Source organism: Echinops telfairi, unplaced genomic scaffold, assembly GCF_000313985.2.
Source record: "Echinops telfairi isolate 266 unplaced genomic scaffold, ASM31398v2 ScPeMD7_18;HRSCAF=68, whole genome shotgun sequence".
Lineage (NCBI taxonomy): Eukaryota > Metazoa > Chordata > Mammalia > Afrosoricida > Tenrecidae > Echinops > Echinops telfairi.
In genome coordinates, this window is record NW_022103915.1 from 42,878,941 (window position 1) to 42,888,134 (window position 9,194).

Genomic DNA, 9,194 nt, shown 5'->3' on the forward strand with positions numbered 1-9,194 from the left:
GATTCCTTGTGTTTCCAGTACCTATCTGTACCTGTGTAAATTATTATTTTGTCATATCTTGCCCTGTCCGATGGCCCCCTTCACCCACTTTTCTGTTGGTCCATCCCCAGGGAGGAGGTCACATATAGATCCTTCAAATCGGTTCCCTCTTTCCAACCCACTCTCCCTCTACCCTCCCAGTATTGCCACTCACACAACTGGTCCTGAAGGGATCATCCGCTCTGGATTCCTTGTGTTTCCAGTACCTATCTGTACCAGTGTACATCCTCTGGTCTAGCCAGACTTGCAAGGTAGAATTCACATCGTGATAGTGGGGGGAGACGCATTTAGGAGCTAGAGGAAAGTTGTATTTTTCATCGTTGCTACATCACACCCTGACTAGCTAGTCTCCTACCCGAGACCCCTCTGCAAGGGGTTCTCCAGTGGCCTACAAATGAGCTTTGGGGCTCCACTCCGCACTCTCCCCATCACTCACTATGGTAAGATTTTTTGTTCTGATGATGCCTTATACCTGATCCCTTTGACACCTCGTGATCGCACAGGCTGGTGTGCTTCATCCATGTGGGCTTTGTTGCTTCTGAGCTAGATTGCCGCTTCTTTACCTTCAAGCCTTTAAGACCCCAGATGCTATACTTTTTGATAGCCAGGCACCATCAGCTTTCTTCACCATATTTGCTTATTCCCCAGCTTTGGTGACTTTATAATTGGAAAACTGGCCATATGTATGTATTAAATGGGTTGGTTCTTGCACATTTCTTGTATGTTCTTTTATCCAGTATTTTATTTTTGTATGCTGAAAGAAGATGAGCCTTAAAAACTGCCCTCTTCTATAAAGCACTCATGATTAATTCCAGTGACACCAACCCTCATATATGCTCATTTATTTATCTCAAGGACAAAGCCTTTCTAGCAATATGTGCCAATTCTGTATATATCCCAAAGATGATTCTTTCATATTTAATTTTTTATTGTGTCTCAAAATCTATCCAACCCTCCATCTTTTCAGTCTATAGGAGACTTTTATAATGATCAAAACTAACTCTACAAACAATAAAGAAATGGCTTTTAGAACATGTGTCCCATGTTGTCTCCTTTTCAGGAATACTATTTTCTACTATGTAAAACAGCAATATCTGTTGCAGTACCATGATGTAGTTGACTCTGTAGGAGACATTTTTTGTTTTGTTTCTCTAAGATCTCTTTCAAATTTTGGTAACAGCAGACCCATTTTCCTCTGGGAATCTCCTCCCTTCTCCCTTTAGCCCAAGTTCTGATCCCACCTCTTATCCAGGAGTGCAGCCACGATCCAGATTTGGCAAATGACAAATGTCTCTGGGATTTTGGTTGCAGTTTCCCAGAAAGAAGTGCTTCACCTTTGGAATTTTTCACTAAAAATCACATAAGCATGTTGGGGCCATTTTTACCACAGACAGAAAGAGCCTGCCTGATCCTTATAATAATGATGATAGCATATTTTATATTTTTGAACATATATGTCTTCCCCCAGCAAACCCTGTGAGGCAAATATTATTCTTTCAAATGGCTAGGGAGTGGTGGATACAGATTCTAAGCCCAGCAGCCTGGCTTAGAGTCCATGTGTTTAATCATTATACTACAGGAAAAATGGATTCCTGGTCATGTCATTTGAGTCCCTGGGTCCTGCTGTTCATACCATCCGAGTGTTTAGAGAGATTTGAGATATAATGTTTCAGAAAGCCTTGGCTTTCCCTTTTGACTAGTAACCCACATATTCTCTTTTTAGCTTAAGTTAATTTGGATTGTATTTCCATTATTTGCACTTGAAAGAGCCTTGATTAGGGCTTGCATAAACGATGGAGAAGTGTTGGATATTATGTGTCGCCCAGTGATGATGGAGATAATACATATGCTTGCTTAACAAATCTGTGAAGTGTTCAGGGGAGAATCCAGGGTGCTGTGAGTATATTTTGAGTTTATTTCCCCTTTACATTAGTTTTCAAGGGCCGCTATAAAAAAATTCCACAAACTGGGTGGATTTAACAACATAAATTTCTGGTTTCACAGTTCTGGGGGCTAGGAATCTGAAGCTCGAACTATGTTCTCTATGCCAACATTCTTCATTTTCTCCTCCTACTTCTGGTGGGTCTACGTGTTTCTTGGCTGGTAGCTGCATCTTCATGCGGCATCTGTCTCCTTTTGCATGTGCTTCTCCTTATTGGTTCTCCCTTGTGAGGCCAGCTCTCTGATTGGATTTGGACCTACATTATTTCAAACTGACAAGATCTCCAAAGACAAGATCATCCAAAGAAGGCCACAGGCTGGTACATGTTTTGGAGGGAAGATGCAGTTCAGTCCATAGTAGGCTACCCTTAGCCCTCCTTTGTCCTTCCCATGCGCAAAATACATTTATCCCAGCCCAGCATCCCGCCCCCAAATCTTGACTCCTTCTAGTGTCAATTCTAAGCAAATTTTAAATCAAATATCTAATTTCTAAATCAAGCATAAATGGGGCTGTGTATAGTCTACCTGGGGAAAAAAGGCTTTTCCATCCATAGACCTATAACATTTAGGATACAAGTTGTCTGCTTCCAAAATGCAGTGGAGGTACAGACATAGGGTCAATACTCCCAGTCTTAAAGAGAGAGATTGCAGAGCAAAATGGGGTCATGGACCCAAAACACTTACAGTTACTGTACATACTCAAGTATAAGCCGACCTGAATATCAGCCGAGGCACCTAATTTTACCACAAAAACTGCATTAAAAATGTGCTGAAAAATTTGGCTTATATACAAGTGTATGCGGTAATTCGTTGTTACGATTTGGAAATAATCTTCTGTTCTCCCAACCCGCCTGAGAAGTAGCTCCTTTCTCCTGGACTGTGGGTAGCCCTGTTTCCCTTCCCTGGGCAGAGCCAGAGACTGTGATAGTCACACCCTTCAAGTCTTTTCTGGCAGCCTTGCCTGCCTCTATATCATTTGACTCTTGGATTCAACTACATCTGGATCAACTCAGTCCTCAGGCTTTACAGGCATCTCCAGGCCACAGTCACAGTGGAGTTAAACTTCACACTCTTTGCCACTCAGCCTGGAGGAGGTGAGTGGGCATCTTAGCATTCCTTGTGTAAAGTCCAGATTTATCTATCTTGGACTGGGTATATATGCTGATGGATTTAAGCCTATCAGGACCCACTCCGTTACTCACCCAACTGTAGGGAGGACATGTAGGAAAGGAGGTAGGTTTCAGATACTGATGTTAACAAGAGGAATAAATAGTGTATTTTAAATTTATATTACATACATTATATATTTTTCTGTGTGTGTCACCCCACAGACATTTTCACTGGTGCTCTATGCTAATTTCTATATATTGTTGCAAATATTAGCATAATGTGCTTATAAAAATACCTTATGGGGGAAGGACATTGGAAAAAATAAGGCAGGCATTCTTTGGGTAAAAATATAAAAATGTGGTAGTAGTAGTAGTAGTAGTAGTAGTAGTAGTAGTAATTAAAATAATGGCTAACAATCAAGTGTGTTCTCTGTGCCAATATATATTACCATAGACATTTCTTACCATAATGCCGCTAACTTACCATAACTCAGATAGGTATCATTGAGCTCTCCATTTTTGGATGAGAAACTGAGGCAAAGAGTGATTAAGTTCATTTCACTAGGAAGTGGCAGAGCCACTATTAAGGATGGATATAGATACCTATAAAAAGTTAGTGGGGAAAAAATGCATGATCTTTACACTTCAGTTTTCCACAAAATTTTTGAAGCTCTTTCATATATTCTTAAACTGCAAATATACCCATTGATATAGTAGAGCACCCAGGGCATAAAGTTATGAAAATTCTTTAGCCATAATTAAACACCTTGAAGGAATGAGCTTCTGAGCCTGGGGTTTAGGACCATAATCCTTTGGAACACCAAGGTCAATTGGCATAAGTCAGTCCACAAAGAAATATCCTACCTTCTACTTTGGGGAGTAGTGACTAGGGTCTTGAAGCTTACGAACAACCACCTAAGGTGCTACTACTAAACTCTTCTCATCCAGAGCAAAGAAGAGTGAAGAAAATTAGGAAACAATTAGTGCAAAGGACTGGTCAACCACATGTACCTCAACCTTCATGACCCGAGAAGACCAGGACCCTGAGAAGTGCTAGATGGCACCTAGCTACCACTCCCCACCTCTCTGAAAAGGATCACATTAGAAGATCCTGGAAAGTAAAAGGAACAAGTGGGAAAAACTAAAACTCACACACACACAAAACAGGATTACTGGTTAGACTGATTGGACCCCTGAAACATAAGAAGTCCTTAGTTACCTGTGGCTCAGCTATCAATCAAACAACAGACAAGATAAGACTCCCTAGTAACATTAGGGAGCACATATTCCTTAGAACCATCAACCATTTGAGATAAAAATGGCAACATCTCTTCATGAACAACATTCCAAAGGCAGGAAGGGTTAGAAAAGAAAGAGGAATGGAAATGGGAGATAGGGAGGAAGTGGGATGAGTGAATGCTATATAGTTTGGCAGTTGCAATAAATGAGATAAAACAAAATGTGTATGCATTATTGAGTGGAAAATTAATGAGCAAGTTTTCACTCCATTTATAATGAAACATTTTTAAAAAGTGGATATAGGATCAAAAGCAATGGGTGTTCAATGGGTATACTATATTTTATCCTCCAATTATATAAGCGTTTACCCTTTATTTAAGAACCCATACAATGTTGCAGTATTTAATTCTGTGCTGTACAATCCATCTGGGACCTTCAGTCTGTTTCAGTGATGTGTAAGCCATGTGGGGGTCACCTGTCACATTCTGAACTGTACTCTGAAGTTATTACAGTATATGCATGCCTTTGTTCTTCTTGAAAGTGTTGGTAAAGTAGCGTATTTCTCCATGTGTCATCTCGGTAGCTGATTTCATCGACATCCTGGTGAAGGATGAGCCTGAAATGCCCTCCTCCTCGGATAATAGGGCTACCTTTCATGTAATCAAACAGGATTAGGACTGTGAGGAAATGTGAAACATCATTGTTTGGATATACCATCAACTCCTTTAGCTGGAAATGTCTTGATTTGACCGAGAAGAGGAGTCACGCATCCTTCTGCTTGGTTTCCTTTTCCTTTTCCTGGTAGGTCAAATTGGTACACTATCAGAAATGTCGACTTCCTTCTACTTTGGATACAAAAGCTTATTGCCAGGTAAGTTGACAGCCTTTTAGAACTTTTTTCATTGTTTCTCAAACAACCAGTTACCCCCGTTCTTCCTTCCAAATGTATTTTGAACATAATATATACTTTAAACATTAAGCTGTCACATTCTCTACACCATGAAAACCTAAGATAAATTAACCTACTGTTAATAGGTCAAATCAATTTATGAATGCCAAGCATCATAGGAGAAAAAAAACTTACCTATCACTTTTCTTTGGTTAACATCTGCTTCATGCATTTATTCTTAGTAATTCTTATACTACTGGATTCGGTACAATGCTTAATATTCAACTATTGTAGACTGAAGGGTTAAAAAATGTTACTCTCCATATATTATTGGGAAAAATCTTCGCTCTTTCAGTTCTGTGATCCTCTTCTAGTTTTGAGGCCTTTCCTTTCCAACTATTTTCCACGTGGTCTTTTTGAGCTCCCAGAATGGCCATTTTCAGTTATGAATTCTCTCGAGGTCCCCCTTGCACACTTGCCAGGGATAACATGTTTCATCTGGGACGATATTACCTCCTGACACTACCTTTTCCCTCTTAAAAGTTATTTGGATTTTCAAAAGTGCTTCTGCAAGGGGAATTCTTTCTACATCGAGAAGCAAGAACTGGGGAAAACAATCCCCAAACCTAACGTTTTTGGTGCTGCAACTCAGATCATCTTCTTGAATCAGCCTTCTGAGAAGCCATCAGACTACAAATGTTACTGAGTCAAGATTGCCATCCCAGGATCGCCAATCCCTGCATCACCTCAGCCTCCTTCACTACGGGCTCCTCAGTGGATGACAATCCTTCCCAAGGCAGCGGGAAGGAAACCCCTCTTCGTGCCCATATGTCAGTTGAAAGTAGTGCAACGTCTACCTACGGCCCTTATCCCTAGTGATTTGGGTCCATACTCCTTGAGTGGGGAATGACAGGCAGGGAGATTAAGGACAAGGGGACTCTCTCCACCAGTGCCTACGCTGAACAAAAATTAGCTGGCCTTGCCTCAATAAAGGGATTTGAAAGAAATCAGGCACACATTAGAAACCTATGGGGAAAACCCAAAGTTGGGCATGCGCATATTAATGCCACCTGATCATGCACACTAGAAACATCATACACTTGCCTGAACACAGCCACTAAGCAAGGACAATACCCTTAACCACGACTCCCAAATGGGGGTAGGAAGAGTTAAAAAGCAGAAACAAGTTGGGAACACTCTTTCTGTACTTGGGCTCCTCTTTTGGTTCTGAGGCCCCTCATTTTTGGGCATTTTCCACGTGGTTTTTCACACTTCCTGGAAATGATCATTTTCAGTCGTGAATTCTCTGGATGTCTTCCATGCGACCTTGAATGTTTTCCAGGGATAGCGTGTATTTGGTTGAGGAGATGGGATTTGTGAAGCCTGAGGAGCTAACTTTTCTGTGGCCTTGGGCCAAAGTAGGAATATCCTGAAAGAGGCCATAACATGAGTGACAGCTCTGTTGGACTGTGAAGGCTTTGTAGACATACAGATTTTCCATGGTCTCTTTAAGTTTTTCCTTAACCACAGAGATAATTTTATAATTGACTCCAGCATAAGGTTAATGTCTTCCCTAACAGTTATGCTAGAAAATGCAAATGTGTATTTTGAGAAGTAGAAAGATCTTTTATGAGGTGAGATAGCTAGCTAGGTGCCATTGAGTTAACTCCAGTTCATGGTGACCTGTGTGTAACAGAATGGAATGTTGTTTGCTCCTGTGGGAGCTTCATGATGCCCAGTATGCTTGAGCCCATCACTGTGTCTCTCCTGCCAGCCCATGTCACTGAGAGGTTCCTTTGTCCTAGCAGGCCATCTATTTCAACAGGAATGAGGTGCTCTTCCAGTAACTGATTGCTCCTGATGAGGTGTTGAAAGCTAAGGAGTCCAACAATGCTATCTTATGTTCCATGAGGTTCTTATTGACTAATTACTAGAAGTAAATCATCAGACCTTTCTTCCTTGAGGTGCTCCAAAAAACACACTGCCTTCGAGTCAAAACCCCTTTGGGTTTCTGAGACTGTAACTGTTTATGGGAGTAGAAAGCCCAGTCTTTCTCCTGAAGAGCTGCTGCTGGTCTCAAACTGCTGATCATGAGCCCAACACACCACCCCTACACCACCAGGGGTATTTAAATCCAGGGTAGTAGATTCCACTCAGATGTTATCGTTCTCCCCACCGATGCCAGGATGGGACTGACAATCCAACACTACACTAGTCCTTGTGAATCTAGACATGGCTCCAAATCCTTCTTAAAACAGCGCTCCAGGTAGTTATTACAAACTGATGGTCACAAAAAGTGGGAACTTTCTGCCAGGCCTGGTAAACTTTCATCAGACAGAGGTGATAACTTTCCCTGTAATCACAGGAAAAGGGTAAAAGGAAAAGAAACTGTTAATATTTAATTAGTACCTATACCGAAGACTATACATTTTTTTCATACTTGTCACATTTTTTTTTGTTTTTTTTAAGTTTTATTGGCACTTCATCCACATACCACACAATTCAGTAGTTCAAGCATATCAAGAAGGGTTTTACAATCATTACCACAGTCAATTTTAGGACATGGTTAAATTGCTTTTTTTTTTTTTTTAATCAATTTATTGGGGCTCATACAATTCATCACAATACATAGATCAATTGTGTCACATTTAATCTTTTTAATAGTCGAGAATGAGGTGTCATGATTTTTGTTGTTCTTGAAAACAGAGGTGTGAGTTCAAAGGAACAGAGCTGGTAGACTCTGGGATGGAGCAGAAGTTCAAATCCCTGTGTGCATTCTAAGGCTCTTTCTACCATATCTCAGTTGCTCTTCAAGCCCTTAAAAATAATTTACAACAATAACTTGTTTAAAGCCCACATGGAAGAAGCACAGTAGCCTGTGTGATCATGAGGTGTCGATGGGATCAGGTATCAGGCATCTAAGACCCAGAACAAAATCACACCCAAGGTGAATGGTGTGTGGTGTGTGTGGAGTGGAGCCCCAAAACCCATCTGTAGATAATTGGACATCCCCTCACAGAAGGGTCACAAGGAATAGATGAGCCAGTCAGGGTACAATATAGCACTGATGAAACACACAACTCTCCTCTAGTTCTTTAATGTTTTCTTCCCCCGACTCTCATGACCTCAATTCTACCTTACAAATCGGACTAGACCAGAATATGCACACTGCTACAGACAAGAGCCTGAAACATAGGGAATCCAGGGTAGATAAACCCCTCAGGGCCAACAATGAGAATAAAGATACCAGGAGGATTAGGGGAATTGATCACAAGGATCAACATATAACCCCCCTCCCAGGGGGATGAACAATGGAAAAAAGGTGACAGAGGATGTTGTAAACTATGAAAAATAATAATCTATAACTTATCAAGGGTTCATGAGGGAGGATGGGTGGGGGAGGGAGAGGGAAATGAGGAGCTGATATCAAGGGCTCAAGTAGAAAGAAAATGCTTTGAAAATGATGGCAGCATATGTGCGAATGCGCTTGACACAATGAATGAATGTATGGATTGTGATAAGAGATGTAAGAGTCTGCAAAAAGTATTTAATAAAAAATAAATTGTTTATATGATTATATAATATATATGATATCAACAATGACTTATAGCAACCCCACAGGAGAGGGTAAAACTATCCCTGTGAGTTTCTGAGACTGTAACTTTATGGGAGTAGGAACCCCATCATGCTTACCTCAGCCCCACTTGGTGGTCCATTTAGAGAGAGGGGGAGGGGAAGGAGGACAAGGGGAACGGGAACAGGGGAGTGAGGACCGAGGGAAAGAGAATAGGGAAGTGGAGAGAGAGGCCAAAAGGGGATCTTTATTGCTAACCCAGGCTTATATATCTTTGGGGGGTGTGCATGCCCACTAATTATAGGTAAAGACATACGTCACAGGAAGGGGTTGCACTATAGGTTATACAGCAATGAGAGGGGCACAATCTATGAATATACACGCAACAGGAAGAGGAGGGATT